General features: G+C 37.8%; 1 long non-coding RNA gene across 8 annotated transcripts; it reads right to left on the bottom strand.

The window, feature by feature from the left end:
* Nucleotides 1-94: 94 nt before the first annotated feature.
* On the bottom strand, nt 95-16,089 carry LOC132488216 (uncharacterized). Of its 8 annotated transcripts, XR_009531726.1 has the most exons (8): nt 15,892-16,089; nt 14,776-14,830; nt 12,013-12,099; nt 10,965-11,017; nt 7,781-7,933; nt 3,556-3,645; nt 2,680-2,864; nt 95-1,041 (listed from the first exon to the last, which is right to left on the bottom strand). It is a non-coding gene; the product is annotated as an uncharacterized LOC132488216 (long non-coding RNA). The 8 variants fall into 8 exon arrangements; XR_009531727.1 differs by lacking the exon at nt 2,680-2,864 and having other exon boundaries at nt 116-1,041; nt 12,013-12,113; nt 15,892-16,087; XR_009531720.1 differs by lacking the exon at nt 2,680-2,864 and having other exon boundaries at nt 130-1,041; nt 15,892-16,085.
* Nucleotides 16,090-16,228: the final 139 nt, after the last annotated feature.

The raw sequence follows: 16,228 nt of genomic DNA, 5'->3' as shown, positions 1-16,228 counted from the left end.
CTATTAGAAAAGAAAAGCAATTGATTTTCATACATACTATACAAAGGATTAATAAATAATCTAGGTTCAACTGTAGGGGCATTTCATAACTACACCACTGAGGCATGACTAGCCTCTGGGGGAAAAAAATGGCTGGCACATTTTACTTTGACAAGATAACAAATTTATTTTCAGCAAAGACTGAATACCTTATTACTGTAAACCTCGATACTGGTACCTAGGAAAGAAAATTACAAACGTTTTAAAGAATAAAGTTTTGGTTTAGAGATTACAAATAATATTGGGTTGGCCAAAAAAGTTCGTTCGGGTTCTTCTGTAACATCTCTTCTATTCCACATTATTGTACAGTATCCAATTTTCATTGCCCATCACAATTTGTTTTTAAAAACGGAATGTTTCTGTTACGTAAGTAGAGAATTGCAGTGCAGAAATATGGTCAAGAAGGTTTCTTTCGCTTAACGTGGAACCAAACATCAAAGCGATTAACATAACCAAGCTGGTGCAAATGATTTTCAACACCTGATTTGGAGATTTTGAGTGTGGGCTTATCTCCTGCGTAGTTTAACGTTGATTGTTCTGAAATTTACGTCTGGATTTGATTGCCATCAACTTGAACTGGTCTCCCCGACCATGGAGCATCGTCCAGCCAGAAATCTCTACCACAAAACTTTGCAAACCACTTTTGACACGTTCAGTCACAGCACCTTTTCCATACACTGCACAAATCTTTTTTTGCCTTCTCAGTTGTGTTTTTACCTTTCTTGAAATAATGAAGCATAATATGCTGTTGCTTTTTTTCCTTCCATCTTCAATATTAAAATGGCTACACAAAAATTCACCAATTTTGATGCTTTTTAAAAAAAATGTACGCGATACAACAGCTGTCACGATGCAATCTAACAAAATTGTTTCGAATGAAGTTAAAGACAACTAAGCGCTACTAAAGCCATCTTATGGAAAAAAACGAATACATTCAGATAAAAACGCACTTATCTGATAAGACTATCCCTTTGCTTTCATTACTATCATTCTCAAAGGAACCTGAAAAATAAATGAGAAAAATAAAGTTGTAGGTCCTCAATATGTTTAACTGATTGAAACATTAAAATACTCTTCAAATTACGATTTGAAAAGCAAATTAAGATTACAAATTAATATTTCTCATTAAAAAAATTATCAAAATGCTACTAAGAAATCAGAAGAAATCCACAAATGAAAAAAATGAAGTCTTAATGTAAAACAATTCTAATGCTGTTCCTCACCCTGGAAATGAAACCCAGGCTGAACCTTTTACTTTCCTGCGCTCTACCACATCCATATTGTATTTACTGTGTGTAGGCTATCTCTTAACTGGTCTTTCTGAAGGACTCCCACCACCTGCAAAAGCAAGCCTTCTGAAATGATTGATAGATTGACAGATTTCTCCCTCTCAAAGCCCCTTACACATTTCCCACTTAATAGTTTTCAAACTATTTTTTTTAAAGGAACTCCGAAATATGAAATAAGAGTGCAGCCTACTCTTTGGCCCCAACCAAGTAGAAGCTTTTGTTCCACTACTGACCAGGTGTATATATCTATTACAGTGTTTACTACAGTAAAATTTACAATAATAATATAAATGTATTCCTCCTCCCCCACCCTCCCTTGGGAGTTGTTCAAGAAATCATCTTTGTATCTCTACTGGTGAGCACACAGTATGTAATCAAATGCTAAAGGTATGTATTTTTAAAACTAAAATAACTCATACTAGTTAACTACAGGGCGAGATATTCAATATATTTAAAAACAGTGGTTCACTACTGTATTGATCAGAGGCCTCTAAATTAAGACAAGCGTGGTTTATGATTTGAACAGATCTGGAAAACCTAAGTTCAGGAAATATATAAACTTTGGGGGAATCAATTCTTTTATACCATCATGATAATGGGATTTTTCTTGTTAAAAAAAGTTAGGGCTTCCTCTCTGTCACCATTGTAACCACAATTTCAGAATAAGAAAACCAGCAACATAATTAAAACCAGGATAGTGGTTTATAAGCTAACATAGGTTTCATACTGGCTTTGTCACTTAATAATTGTGTCACTTTGGGCAAGTTACTTATTCCCTCGTCTATGAGTATTATGTACCACTTAAAATGACATCAAAAATAGGAATACTTAGATACAAATTTAAATTTGTATAATAAGATTTTGTGTTGAAAATTATAAAATGTTGGTGAGAAAATGAACTAAGTAAACTCATCAGAAGACTCAGTATTGTTGTCAGTTCTCCTTAAACTGATTTATAGATTCAATGTAAAACCCAATCAAATTTGCAAGGTTTTTTTTTGGGGGGGGGAAGGGGGTGTGTTTGTGGAAAGAAATCAACAAGCTATTTCTAAAATTTATTTGGGAAAAGAAATTAGAATAGCCTAAACAATTTCAAAAGAGAAAAAGTTACAAGGCCTATGCCATCTGATTTCAAGACTTACTATAAAATTAATGTAATATTATTAATGGAAAAGAATAGAGTCTAGAAATAGAAATATATGGTTAATTGACTGACAAAGATGCAGAGGCAAATCAATGCACCAAGATAGTGTTTTTCCACAAATGGTGCTTGAACAACTGGACACCAAACACCAAACCATACCTTGTACCATATACAAAAATTAACTCAAAGTGATAAGTCAAAATGTACCTCAGGGCTTCACTGGTGGTGCAGTGGTTAAGAGTCCGCCTGCCGATGCAGGGGACATGGGTTCGTGCCCTGGTCCGGGAAGATCCCACATGCCGCAGAGCGGCTGGGCCCGTGAGCCATGGCCGCTGAGCCTGCGCGTCCGGAGCCTGTGCTCCACGATGGGAGAGGCCACAACAGTGAGAGGCCTGCGTACCGCCAAAAAAAAGTACCTCAAAGTCTAAAACTTCTGGATGAAAACAGCAAACCTTTGTGACCCTGGTTTAAAAAAGAGCTCTCAGATACTACACCAAAAGCATGATACATAAATGAAAAAAACTGACAGTGAATTTCACCAAAATTAAAAGCTTCTGCTCTCCTTTAAGAGAATGAAAAAAAACTCTAGACAAAATATTTGCAAATCACATATTTGACAAAGGATATTTGTCCAGAATGTATAAAGAACTCTCAAAATTCAACAACCCGATATTTAAAAATGGGCAAAAGACTCAGATAATTCACACTACGAATAAAACTAATGTTCCTTCTTTAACCAGCCTAACCCTGCAAGAGGTAATCACCATATTATGTATATCCTTCCAGCCAATAAATAACAATTCTTTACAAGAGTAAATGCTGGTGTAATTATAAAGATGTTGAAGAGCAAGGGTCCTCACACACCTTTAGTCTGTGTCTGAAGTGTATGATTTGGAATTTGATTTGATTTTTACTATGTGGAACCATGAAGTGGAATTTTAGGAAAAAGACATTTAAATAAGAAGTTGAACTATATGATCCATATGGGATTTATTAAAGCTTTTAAATTTTTTTAGGAAAAGCCAATAGGCTTCAAGACTGATATAATGTGGGAGAATGTGACATATAAACATGATAACCTACCTTTAGTAGACTGATTGGTTTAAGAGTCAGCAGCAACCAAGTGATAGTAAAGATTCAATGCAAAACTTTAGATGTCTACAATGGATCATACTGCCAGGAAAGATTAAAAAAAAAAAAGTTAAATAATATGCAATTCTTTCCCCAGTGAGAAAAACAGACACATTTAAAAATCACTAGGAAAGTATATTAGAAATACATGGGGACTTCCCTGGTGGCACAGTGGTTAAGAATCTGCCTTTCAATGCAGGGGACGTGGGTTTGATCCCTGGTCAGGGAACTAGTTTCCACATGCATGCTGCAACTAAGAGTTCGCATGCCATAACTAAGGGGCCTGCTGGCCGCAACTAAGACCTGGCGCAACCGAAATAAATAATAAAATTTTAAAAAATACTATATTTCATATCCATTAAAAAAAGAAATACATGTTCATGTATTATTAAGTATACATAGCCTGTATGTATATACTGACCTACAAATGTGTACTCTTGAGAAGGGGGGAGCAGGGGAGGAGATAAATCCTGACAAGTAAGGAATTTTGGACAGTTTCCTGGATATCTGGTGCATAAGCTCTCCAATTCAGTGAACTGGATGAAAAACTAAGGATGATAATAATTAATAGGAAAAAATCTGAGATGTCAATAATTGAAACAAAGTAAAAAGACTAATCCATATAAAAATATGAAGAACAGGGCTTCCCTGGTGGCAGAGTGGTTGAGAGTCCGCCTGCCGATGCAGGGGACACGGGTTCGTGCCCCTGTCTGGGAAGATCCCACATGCCGCGGAGCGGCTGGGCCTGTGAGCCATGGCTGCTGAGCCTGCGCGTCCGGAGCCTGTGCTCCGCAACGGGAGAGGCCACAGCAGTGAGAGGCCCACATACCGCAAAAAAAAAAAAAAAAAAAAAAAGAAGAACAGAATTTAGATGGGCGTGCACGTAAGTATATAACTGTTTCTCCATCTTGTTCAGAGACCACCCACATAAGAATTCTCCATGGATCTGAATTCACCAGATCTGAAGCGAGGCCCAGGAATCTGTATTTTGAACAACTGATGTAATGCTTATGAATACACTAAAATTTGAGAATCACTGATTTGGACACAGCTTATTAAAACAAGAATATGGCAACAGAATGGTTACTAAAGGGTTTCAAGAAAAGAGATTTCTGATATATAGCAAAATGGAGGATGGGCTTCCCTGGTGGCTCAGTGGTTGAGAGTCCGCCTGCTAATGCAGGGGACACGGGTTCGTGCCCTGGTCCGGGAAGATCCCACATGCCGCTCAGGCTGAGCCTGCGCGTCCAGAGCCTGTGCTCCGCAATGCGAGAGGCCACAGCAGTGAGAGGCCCACGTACCGCAAAAAAAAAAAAAAAAAAAAAAAAATGGAGGATGAAGCTGTAGGGCATGATGGGTACTTGGGAAACCTTTTTTTTTTTCCATTGGATTTTTAAAGAAATACATGTCTCAGAAATAGATGATAAAAGGAATGCATATGAATTCAGAGATTAAAAAGCATCTTTTATATTTTACTGACAGGTTAAGAGAGAGAAAAATAGCTCTGACTTAAGACAGGCCAGGTCAATATGGCCAAAGAAAATTTTATATTAAGGGCTCAGTTCTGCCACTGCAAAAGAACCTTAACACAAGATTCCCTTACCAGCAATATGAAGGGATTCAGGTTTACACTGAAAGTATCTTCTATTGACACGTTCTACTAACACCTAATTCGAAGTTCATTTCATAGGATAAAAATAAGTGACAGATAATTCATTGTTTAGATTGTTGTATTTACTATTTTACTAAAAGAGTAACATCATTTTACTGCAAACTTTCCCCCAAAGATATTCAATATTCACAAGGTAGCCCATTTCTATTCTAATCACCATTTGACCTTTCACCTGTTCCTACTGAAAATGGAGTAAATGTGGCTGAATGCAGTTTTTTCGTATTTCTAGAGGAAAGGTCTACTAGAAGTGAACACAGATAACACTTCCTTCAGAGGCAATACAATGATTCACTCACAAACTGAAACACGTTTGACAGGGCAAGTCTAAAAGGCAAGCCACCAATGTTGGCAAGTCATACATTGGTAATTATTTCTGGCAACTAAGTTTTTCCTTCCTTGTCGGCAACCCTGGCTTTCATGATACGAAGCCAAATGAAACTTTCTGACAGATGACTTCATGTGAAGACATGATGTGCCACCCCCATCCCCCAATCTAGATATTTGGACAGCTTCCAAACAGAATTTCAGAAGAGATGCTTTAAACATGAAACTCAAGCTTGTCTACTCTAAATCCATTCTTTTCCCTAAATGGAAATCTGACAAAACAGGAAGTACTTGGCAGGATAGAGAAGCAAGTTTTGCGGCTTAAGTATTTACTGGTAACAGACTAAGTTCTTCGTGACTGTGTAATAAAATGCAGAACTACAAATTTGAGAAGAAAACAGCAAAAACTTGCCTTGGTTACCAAGCTTCCCTTGGCAATTTAAAGGCCTTAAAAAGATAGTATATCACATGATACACAGAGGAATAAGAAACAGGAAGATGGCTTTTCTTTTTGGTATGGTACTTCATGTAAGAATCCCTCTCCCTACCCTGTCTGACCAAGATCTAAGCCACCAAAATTATACAAACACTGAAAGGAGTTTTGTGACTGTATATAAAAACTAAGAAACACAAAGATTCAAAACAAAACAAAACAAAGATTTCTGGTCTTGTTTGAGAGAACCTACTTGGGGAAAATCTTTGGTCTACGCTTGCCGAAGGATTTGAGTATAAATACAGTATCCTAACTACAAATAAATACAAATATAAATATACACCCTTAAATAGGCTGTTAGGATTAGCAGAGTCAATAACACACTAGCAAACATACTAAGGAAAAAAAGAATCCCTCCCCCATGACTCCTTCCAGCTGCCACCCCCAGCCCCAATTCTACTGTTGTTGAAACAACTAGAAGCATTTTCAGGTAACAGTTAGTTTTTATCTTCACTTTTAAGCTATCACACTTAAGGGTACAGCAGTATATCAAAGTGCCCAGTAAATGTTAAAAACTACCAAACAAATGTAAAGCACTGTTATCTAGTCCATTTTTCTACCCCTCAAAAGCAGGTTCAGGGCTTCCCTGGTGGCGCAGTGGTTGGGAGTCCGCCTGCCGATGCAGGGGACATGGGTTTGTGCCCCGGTCTGGGAGGATCCCACATGCCGCGGAGCGGCTGGGCCCATGAGCCATGGCCGCTGAGCCTGCGCTCCGCAGCGGGAGAGGCCACAGCGGTGAGAAGCCCACGTACCGCAAAAAAAAAAAAAAAAAAAAAAAAAAAAAAAAAAAAAAAAAAGCAGGTTCAGACCCACAGTAAGTCATAAAATCAATTTGTGGGTCACAACAGATTTTTTTAAAAAGTGAACTACAGGAGAAAATACTGGAGGGCACCGTACTTTCATTTGTTGTGTGTATGAGCAGTACACACACATACACAGAATAGAAACTTCACTATAAAGAAATTAATCAATGACCTTCCTTAGCTATTATTTCAAATATCTGTTTTACTAGAACACTTGTTATATGAAACAGTGAGGTAGGTAAGGACATTAAAGCTTCTGTCAATTTGATAATAGCAGCAACTTCCGTAAGTGCTAAAATTATCAAGTCAGTGTCTGATACTTCTGATTTTCAGAAGTTAAGTATCACTTAACCTTTCAGGGATACATAAATATTAGAAATATGCTTAGGAATTCTTATTAGAAAAGCATGGTGCTGGATTAGAACCATTAAGTATTAAGAGCTGTAAATACCTAGCCCCATGTCCCTTATACTTTAAAAGCAAACACTCATGTAGAGTAATGTATCCCAACCAATGAGAACAGGCTTATGATGAGAACACAGAACACCTGGTCTTCAAATCCAGTGTTTCTACAGTAGGATACTTACTCAAATCAACATCCCATTGAACTATTGTAAAAATTCTGAGAATTTTCGAGCTAAGAGTACATAATTGCTGCTTTAGCTCTAAAAATGCCTACTATGAGCCTGATTTTTTAACTTATCTCTCCATTTCCCAACATTTCCATTTCTTCTAAATCTAGAGGCATAGACCCCGTCAATCTTACAGTAACTAAAGATCAAGTAAGTGTCCTCATGAAATGTTTCACCCAGTTCCTATTTTCAGTCTACTCCTATTTTCATGCCTAGAGACATTACAGTATTGTGAAAAGAAAAATGTACGTACAGAGTGAGATTATGGGTTCAATAACCAGTCGAGCCAGGCGGTTTGTAGATTCTGTTATTGGCAGATGTACCCTTAGTACTGGCCCAACTTTTCACAAATTTGGACCACTGAAGATGAGAAGATTGGAGGGCGGGCAGATCTGTGAAAAATCAGCTGATAGAAGAACAATCCCTCTGGTGGTTAATTAGACATACTAGCCTTTATAAAACAATAGGAAATCATTCTAATGAAAATTCCTGACCTGTGGATAGTCCCCAGAGTGATCTATCCCCACTACACATTCTGGAATCTGACCCAATTCCTAAACCTCAAGCGATCTCATTTTAAGCAACTCATTAGGCAAGACGTTCCTCTTGTACAAAAACTGACAAAGCACATTTTTACTGGCATGCATTTGTCCATTAAATGTCACCTTTTAGCTTGCTATACCTTTTATAAACTGTCACTCCACAAATGAGTGCGTACTAAGTGCCAAGGCCTGTGATAGGTTCTAAACCTACAAAAGTGAATAAGGTACAGTTCTCTGTCTGTAAGATGTCATAACTTAGTGAAGGACTTATTAGTGGACAAAAAGCTAAAATGCAATACAGAAAGTGACAGAAATCACATAAAAGGAAATATATGAAATTCATACGGACAGATTCCCTATCGTTGCAGAGGTATCAAGGAAAGCATCACTTAAAAAGCAGCTTTTGAATATGTGGCAATAGGGCAACAGTCCAGATGGTGGGAAAAGTGTGAATAAAAACAAAGAACTGGGAAAATACAGAGCTTGTGTGGTAGAGCCATGATAGTTTTAGTGTGACTGCAGCAAATAATACCCGAAGAGAAGAAGTATGAAATAAGTTTGGAGAGAGGTCGATATGACCTTCAGGAAGGGAGAGGCAGAGTCTAGGTGCTTTATTTCCGTATATAAATACAACATTTCTTTAAAACTCTCTTGAATGACAGACATTATGAAACAGCACGATACACACTAACAACACCACATAATATCTGGAATCATTCTAAGCACTTTACATATATTAACTCATTTAATACTAATCCTAACCAGGTCAGTTCTATTACTATCCCTATTTTACAGATGAAGCAGAGATTAAATCTGCCCTAAATCACCCATCCCCACAAAAAGCCTGGCCACACCCACACATTCTAAAGCTGCAGTATCTTCTTTGCTATCCCTGAGTAATTCCCTGGATATTCACTAAACTGTGGTCATCATTTCATGCTGTAAGTCAGATCACTATGCTGTACACAAACTTATACACTAGTATATGTTAATACCTCAATGAAACTGGAAGAAAAAAAAGAATGAAAAACTAACCTTTCTTTAACTTAGTTCAGGAATCATCTGGTTTTCCTGCATTTATTTTACTTTATAATCCACTTTAACTTTTCAAGTTAAAATCAGAAATAAGAAAGCCCTAATAAAAGCCCCAAAAAGTCTAATGGAAGAATGGAATTAAAAGTCAGAATACAAGGAATTCCCTGGCAGTCCAGTGGTTAGTACTCCACACTTTCACTGCCAAGGGCCTGGGTTCAATCCCTGGTCGGGGAACTAAGATCCCACATGCCACGCCACAGAGCCACAAAAGCTGGAATACAGAAAACAGTATACAGTCCAGCATATGTCTTAACCCAATTAGGGACCTTATAGGCATTTTCACAAAAGTAAGAACAGATGCTTACCGGACATTTCAAGCTCTAACTAGCATGTTTAAAACTGATTTCACTTTCCTTACCAACCAGTAGCCTTTCCTGACTTTCCAAATTGATTAATGGCACAATCTATTTCCCATTTTTTAAAATCTTGAGTTTTCTTTCTTCTTTACTTCTATAATCAATTAGAAATCAAATGCTATCAACTCTTTTTTCCTCATAGTCTCTTGCTCACCTATCCTTCCTTACCCTCCCTCCAGGCCCTACTCACTCTAGTTTCACCTCATGCTGACACCACTGCAAGAGTATCTTAACTGTCTCCCCACCTCCAATGCCTGTGTCACTTCTTCAGTCACACTGGACACTACTTCCGAGTAATCTTCCAGGAATACATTTTGTCTATTCAAAAACCCTCAACACAAATAATGAAAATCAAAAGGGAAGTCTTTATGGAAAAATATCTGCGGCAAATTACTACTAAATATTATATAATAAGCTCAAAAATTAAGGAATATCAAAACTCTAATATATAAATAGACAAAAGTCTTGAATAGGCAACTTGTCTACTACTAAGAATCAGTGACTGAAATTATGGAAAGAGGTCCCACTTCACAAGTTAACAAAAATATTACAGAGAAAAAGAGAGCTCAACATATTTTGTACCTAGTAACTTAGCAAAAGTTATAATTACAGGCTACCCGATGTTGGTAACTAAACTCACAGGGAAGGTAGTGTAAATTATAACTCTTTTGGAAACCAACATGGCAACATTTCAGAGTCATAAAAATGTTCATACAATGACCTTTTAAATCAATCCTAAAAGAACAGTGCAAAAAACCAGAAAATACTGTAATGTACATAGATGATAATTACAGCACAATATTTAAGAACTAGAAAGAAACCTAAATGGTCAAGCAATAGGAAAATAAAGTCAGAGATAACACAGTTTGATGGAATATTTTCAGACATTAAAATTACTGTGGAGGACTTCCCTGGTAGCGCAGTGGTTAAGAATCTGCCTGCCAATGCAGGGGACATGGGTTCGTGTTCTGGACTGGGAAGATCCCACATGCCGCAGAGCAACTAAGCCCGTGTGCCACAACTACGGAGCCTGCGCTCTAGAGCCCGCGAGCCACAACTACTGAAGCCCACGTGCCTAGAGCCCGTGCTCCGCAACAAGAAAAGCCACAGCAATGAGAAGGCCGTGCACCACAACAGAGTAGCCCCCGCTCGCCGCAACTAGACAGCCGCATAGAGCAATGAAGACCGAATGCAGCCAAAAATAAATAAATAAATTAAAAAAAATTTACTGTGGAGACCATGCAGTCACATTGAATGCCTATTACAACGTTAAGTAACAGAGAAAAATTAAAATTTCTCTAAGTCTAAAGAAAGAATATGCATACAGACAAGGAAAAAGAAAATTTTAAAAATCCAATGTTAGGGTGGGATTAGAAGTAAGTTTTTGTTTGTTTGTTTAATTCCATTTTGATTTGTAAAATTTGAAAACAAAACAAAAAATAACCTTCATTTTCTGCTCATATCCCAGCTTTCAAGGCCCTCTGGAAGTTCCCAAACCTATAAAAGACAAGCACTCTACATAATTCTGATGTGCAGCTAATTCTAGAAACCTTGACAAGCTAGCTTCACACAACTTTCCCAATGTAATCTTTAATCAGTCATCCTCTCGAAACTGGTTTACTTACTGTCCCAAACATAGCTTTTCTTATATATTGGGTTGGCCAAGAAGTTGCTTCAGTTTTAAGTAACAATAAAAGACACACTTTTCATTTTCGCCAAGAATTTTATTGAATAATGTATTCACTAACTGAACAAACTTTTTGGCCAACCCAAATAACTGCATCCTTGCTCACAACCTACATCCACTTAGAATGACTTCCCTTCTTCTAATTTTACATATTACATATCATTAACCTTGAAAAGCCTTCAATGATGGCTAAATAAATTTCTTTCTGTTCTGTATTATAAAACAATTTGTTTTTAAAAACAATTAGATCGAATTGTACACTGAACTTTGACAAATCTATTTTTCTCGTGTGCCATGATTTAAATCTTTAAAATGTTAAACCAATCTAAATTGATGGAATCTTTTGAAATAACTATATTAACACCCACATGTTTAATTATGGTTTTCTTTTTATTGACAGTAAGCTTCTGAAGACAGATCCTAGTAGGAATGCCACTAGGTAATCTACCAAATCCTAAAATTATGCTCTTGTTTGCATTATATATGAAGGAAAACCAGTTATCTATGACTCCATGTGGCCATAAAATAAGCAGTGACATCTACTAGGGCAAAAGACCATACAGAGATTACAAAGGCTGCTTTGGTTGCAAATAAGCAAATTTAGTAACTTTCCAAAAAATAACAAAACCATTAGGAAAGCAGCTACATTCAACACAACAATCTGTTCTGCTTTTCAACATACACAGACATTTACAGAAATAACTGTACAGTGGAACAAATTCTATCATTTTTAAAAAGAGATATACATGTAAAGGTAACATGGCCAATCTCGATTACTAAAGAATAGTTAAGTAAAATTGCATACCAGAAATACAATTTCAACAGAGAGCAGATCCAAGTCATTTAAAAACTGGAACACTTTCCTTCATTATTCCACAAAGCAAGGCTTCCTCTAGAAGACAAAGACTTTTTAAAGTTTTGAGTATGTTATATAGCCCACACACTCAGAACAGACCGTTTTGCTTCACTGCTGAACACTTTTCCTGATGAGATCTTTATATGTCAAGTATTTTACCATGGGTTAAAGAAAAAAAAAATCATGAAAATGTTTACAGTGTTCTGTGATTAAAAATCCAGAAATGGGAACCATATGAATGGGTAAAAAAAAATTCATAGGGATGTTCTAATTTTGAGATTTCAGTCTAAGATACCATGACAGGAAGCTAATTTCATGCCCTCATTTGAATCCTTGATCAAATAAATAAAACATTCTGCTTTCAAAATAGCTTTTTTTCATAAAAACAGTATTAAAAATTTGACCATTTTGATTTTGTAGAAACATTATTCTACTAGTTTGGGCTCGTTAAAATAGGTTACAAAAACCAATTTTATCAAAATTAATTTTCATTCATTTATTCCTAAGAGATGATTTGAGTGTTCAATTAATATTCATCTATAGTTGCCCTCCGCTAAGGTATAAGAAAATCTTTAAAAAAAAAAAAAAAGAATTGAGGAAAAAAGTCAAGAATAACTATTCTCAATGAGTTCTCTAAACCTACATTATATTAGCAATTAGAAATCAAGTCAGTACTGGGACTTCCCTGGTGGAGCAGTTGTTGAAGAGTCTGCCTGCCAAGGCAGGGGACACAGGTTCAATCCCTGGTCTGGGGGAATCCCTCATGCTGTGGAGCAACTGAGCCTGTGTTCCACAACTACTGAGCCTGTGCTCTGGAGCCCTCGTGCTACAACTACTGAAGCCCTTGAGCCTAGCGCCCATGCTCTGCAACAAGAGAAGCCACCGCAATGAGAAGCCCACGCGCTGCAATGAAGAGTGGCCCCTGCTCGCCGCAAGTAGAGAAAGCCTGTGTGCAGCAACGAAGACCCAATGCAGCCAAAATTTAAAAAAAAAAGTTTGCTCCCTTCAAAAAAAAAAAAAAAAAAAAAAAAAAGAAATCAACTCAGTATTAAATCAAGTATTTGGAACATTAAAAAAAATTTCAAAGTTAAGACAGCATTTGTGGAATATCATGAATTTTCAGAAGAGAACTGCTGTTAAAGAAAACATAAGTTAGCTTATTTCACATATTTTGTATATAAAAGTACATAAGGATTCATAAGAAACAGTGACAGAGCACATACCATGTATCAGGTAAGGAAACATAAGAGTGATTAAAACAGCAATTGCTACCCTCTGGAAGTAAAGTCTCAAACTGGGGAAGAGCCCAACAAATGCAAAGTAAATGTGATGAGAGAGGCATGTAAAGGGTCCTATGAGAATACAAAAGCACCTTGAGAACGCACATAAAGATGGAAAACTTTAAGCCAGGCTACAAGGAAACAATAGTTAAACTCAACTAACTCTACCATAAAAAACAATTTGTTTTTAGTATCTTCTAAGTGTCACTTCTGCACAGCAAAATGTTTCACTGTACAAACGCCTAACTATTCTAGAGCAAAATATAAATTAATTTTAAGAAATTACTCTTAAGGTCCAAAAAAATTCTCAAGTTTACTTTACTGTATGTGTGACTTGAAAGACTGATAATTTTACCTGAATAAACAGAGACCCAGGATAAAAAGCTCAAAAATAAAGCTAAATTAAATTTTTAAAATGGGGGTTGGGAGGGAGGAGAGTAATAAAAGGAAAAAGGATAACAAAAAAAGTAAGAGCAAAAGCTTTCTGATGAACCATGGTATAATCTCTTTGGCCTTGTATTTCCACTTATAGAAATTTATTCTAGAGAAATAATCAGGCATGTGAGGGAATATCAAGATGCCTAGAAATTTTAGGTATAGATGTCAGTTCTCAGAGAAAATCTTTTGTAAAACATGCACAAGGATATTCAGACATATTACTGCCATTATAAAAATTAAGAGATCTGGTTACATAAAATACAGTTCATCTATCCTACAGGACACTATGCAGCCATGAAAAACGTGCAGCATGTTCCCAGTATTTTCCAAAAAGGAAAAAAACCCAAGTGACAAAATGAGCATGACTAGAATGATCTCTATTTTGTAAAACAAAACCACTGAAAGAGAAACCCCTCTGAATAACATATAGGTACAGTACAAACTGCAATCACCTTTTGGTGGTGGTGATACAAGAGATTTTGTTTTCTTCTTTTGGCTTTTTGGTAATTTCCAAATGCCCACTGACGTACTTTATTTGGATCAGATAATAACCGTTTTAAGCCGGGTAGTGGAATTATAGGTGATCACCCCCCGCTCCGACCCGGGAAGTTAAGTAGTACTTACATGTCCTATAATTTCCTTAAGAAAAAAAAATCGCTTAACTTCTAAACTCTTACTGAAATATCTTTTCTACATGCCAAATTTTTAAATATTGAGAAAAAAATCATGAAAATGTCCACATTATTCCTTGACAAAAATATTAAATACTTAAAAATCTAGAAATGGGACCAGCATGAATGGGTAAACAAATTTGTAAGTATGTCCTAATTTTGAGACTTCATTCTAAAGTATCATGTCAGGAAGTTAATCACAGACTCATCTGAACCCTTGACCAAACAAAGACTTTTCAACTACCATTCTTCCATCTTGCTATTTATGGCTCTACTTACTGGTCTCCCTAATTCTAAAGATTTTTACAGACATTAGAACTCACCTCAGTAATACTTCCGGATGTTTGTCACTTAACTGTCCCCTTTTCTTCAGACCAACTGCCAAAAAAAACCCAACAAATCATTAAATCACTCGATCATTTTCTAGTCTGGAGCCCCACCAATACAGCAATAGGGTTCAAAACAGAAGTATTATGAGGATAATTTTAAGCAGCTATTCATATCAGTGACTAGGTCACTCAGCAGAAATACTAACATGCATTTCATTTTCTTAACAAGTAATTCTGAAAAAATCAGTTACGAATGAAAAATCGATGCAGCCTTAGTTAAGATGTCCTCTTAACGAGTAAGTTTAGTCAACGTGGATTACCGTCGATATTTTACATTTTCTTAATTATTTCATTCTTTAAAACAACTTGCCAATCAATACTCTATTTCCACCATTTCAAATGTGGTTTTGTTTTCTTTAACAGAACACAAGATCGTGCTAAGGGAACGAGATCAATAGCTGCCCTGAACAAAATCCTATCAGGGAGGTCCTTTTATTTTTATCTAAGGTGTTTTCCGTCCCTGCAAAACCACTGCTCGCTCCTTTCAAAAAGCAGCCTAAGCCTCGTGCAGCGTGGCACAGCTACTTGTCTAAGGCCAGAGCGGCAGCGTCTGTGCTAGCTAGGGAATTCCTCAGCACCTCAAGCCCAGCATTTCCTTCAGTTTCCTCGCTGCTTAAACGCGTGACGAGCACGCGGAAACCCCTCCCCACGCAGGACCGGTTTGCCTCAGAACCCTGCCCACCCTGTCTTAATTAAGGAGGAGCCCACAGCCGGTGGCCTTGGTCACAGAACGTGACAAGCTGCCGAAATCCACTTCCAAAGAGAGGAAGCACTGCTCTGAGAGGGGCTGCATCCCGAATATCTCTCACACTCCAGAGAGGAGTCCAAAGGATCAGTCCGGAGAAAAGAGACGTGCACGTCCCCTCCGCCTCTTTCTCTGGGGCCTCGAGAGAAGCCTCGCCCCCTCTCAGCCCGCCCCCAGCTCCCCACCCAGCCGCAGGGAGAACTTACTCCGCTATGGCTGCCGAGCGGCCCCCTCACTTCCGGTGCCGGTGCCGCTAGATCTGCGCCATCCCCCAGTCCACCGGACAACTATCGCTTCCAACTGACCTTTCTCACAGATCGCTACTCTTCCGATCTTCACTAGGTGCTGTCCTGGAGGGAACGGTGGATGGTTGCGGCAGTTAAATGAATCCACGGGATGAAGATTCCACTCTCGTCTCGCCAGAAACATAAAATGCAGTAGACCTGCAGCCACCGCTGCCCAGACAAAATGGCGCCGAGAAACTGGTTCAGCGCAGGCGCTTTGGAAAGACCCTGCCCCGCCCCCGTGCAAGTCCTGGCCACAGCTCTGGGTTCGGTTTCCATGGGACACCCAACTGCCAATCCTCGTGCCGAACTGCTCTTCCTGACCCCTCAATTGACCAATCAGTGCTCAGTTAAGTAC

Source organism: Mesoplodon densirostris, chromosome 4 (genome assembly GCF_025265405.1).
Source record: "Mesoplodon densirostris isolate mMesDen1 chromosome 4, mMesDen1 primary haplotype, whole genome shotgun sequence".
Taxonomy (NCBI): domain Eukaryota; kingdom Metazoa; phylum Chordata; class Mammalia; order Artiodactyla; family Ziphiidae; genus Mesoplodon; species Mesoplodon densirostris.
This window is presented reverse-complemented; position numbering and strand designations above follow the sequence as displayed.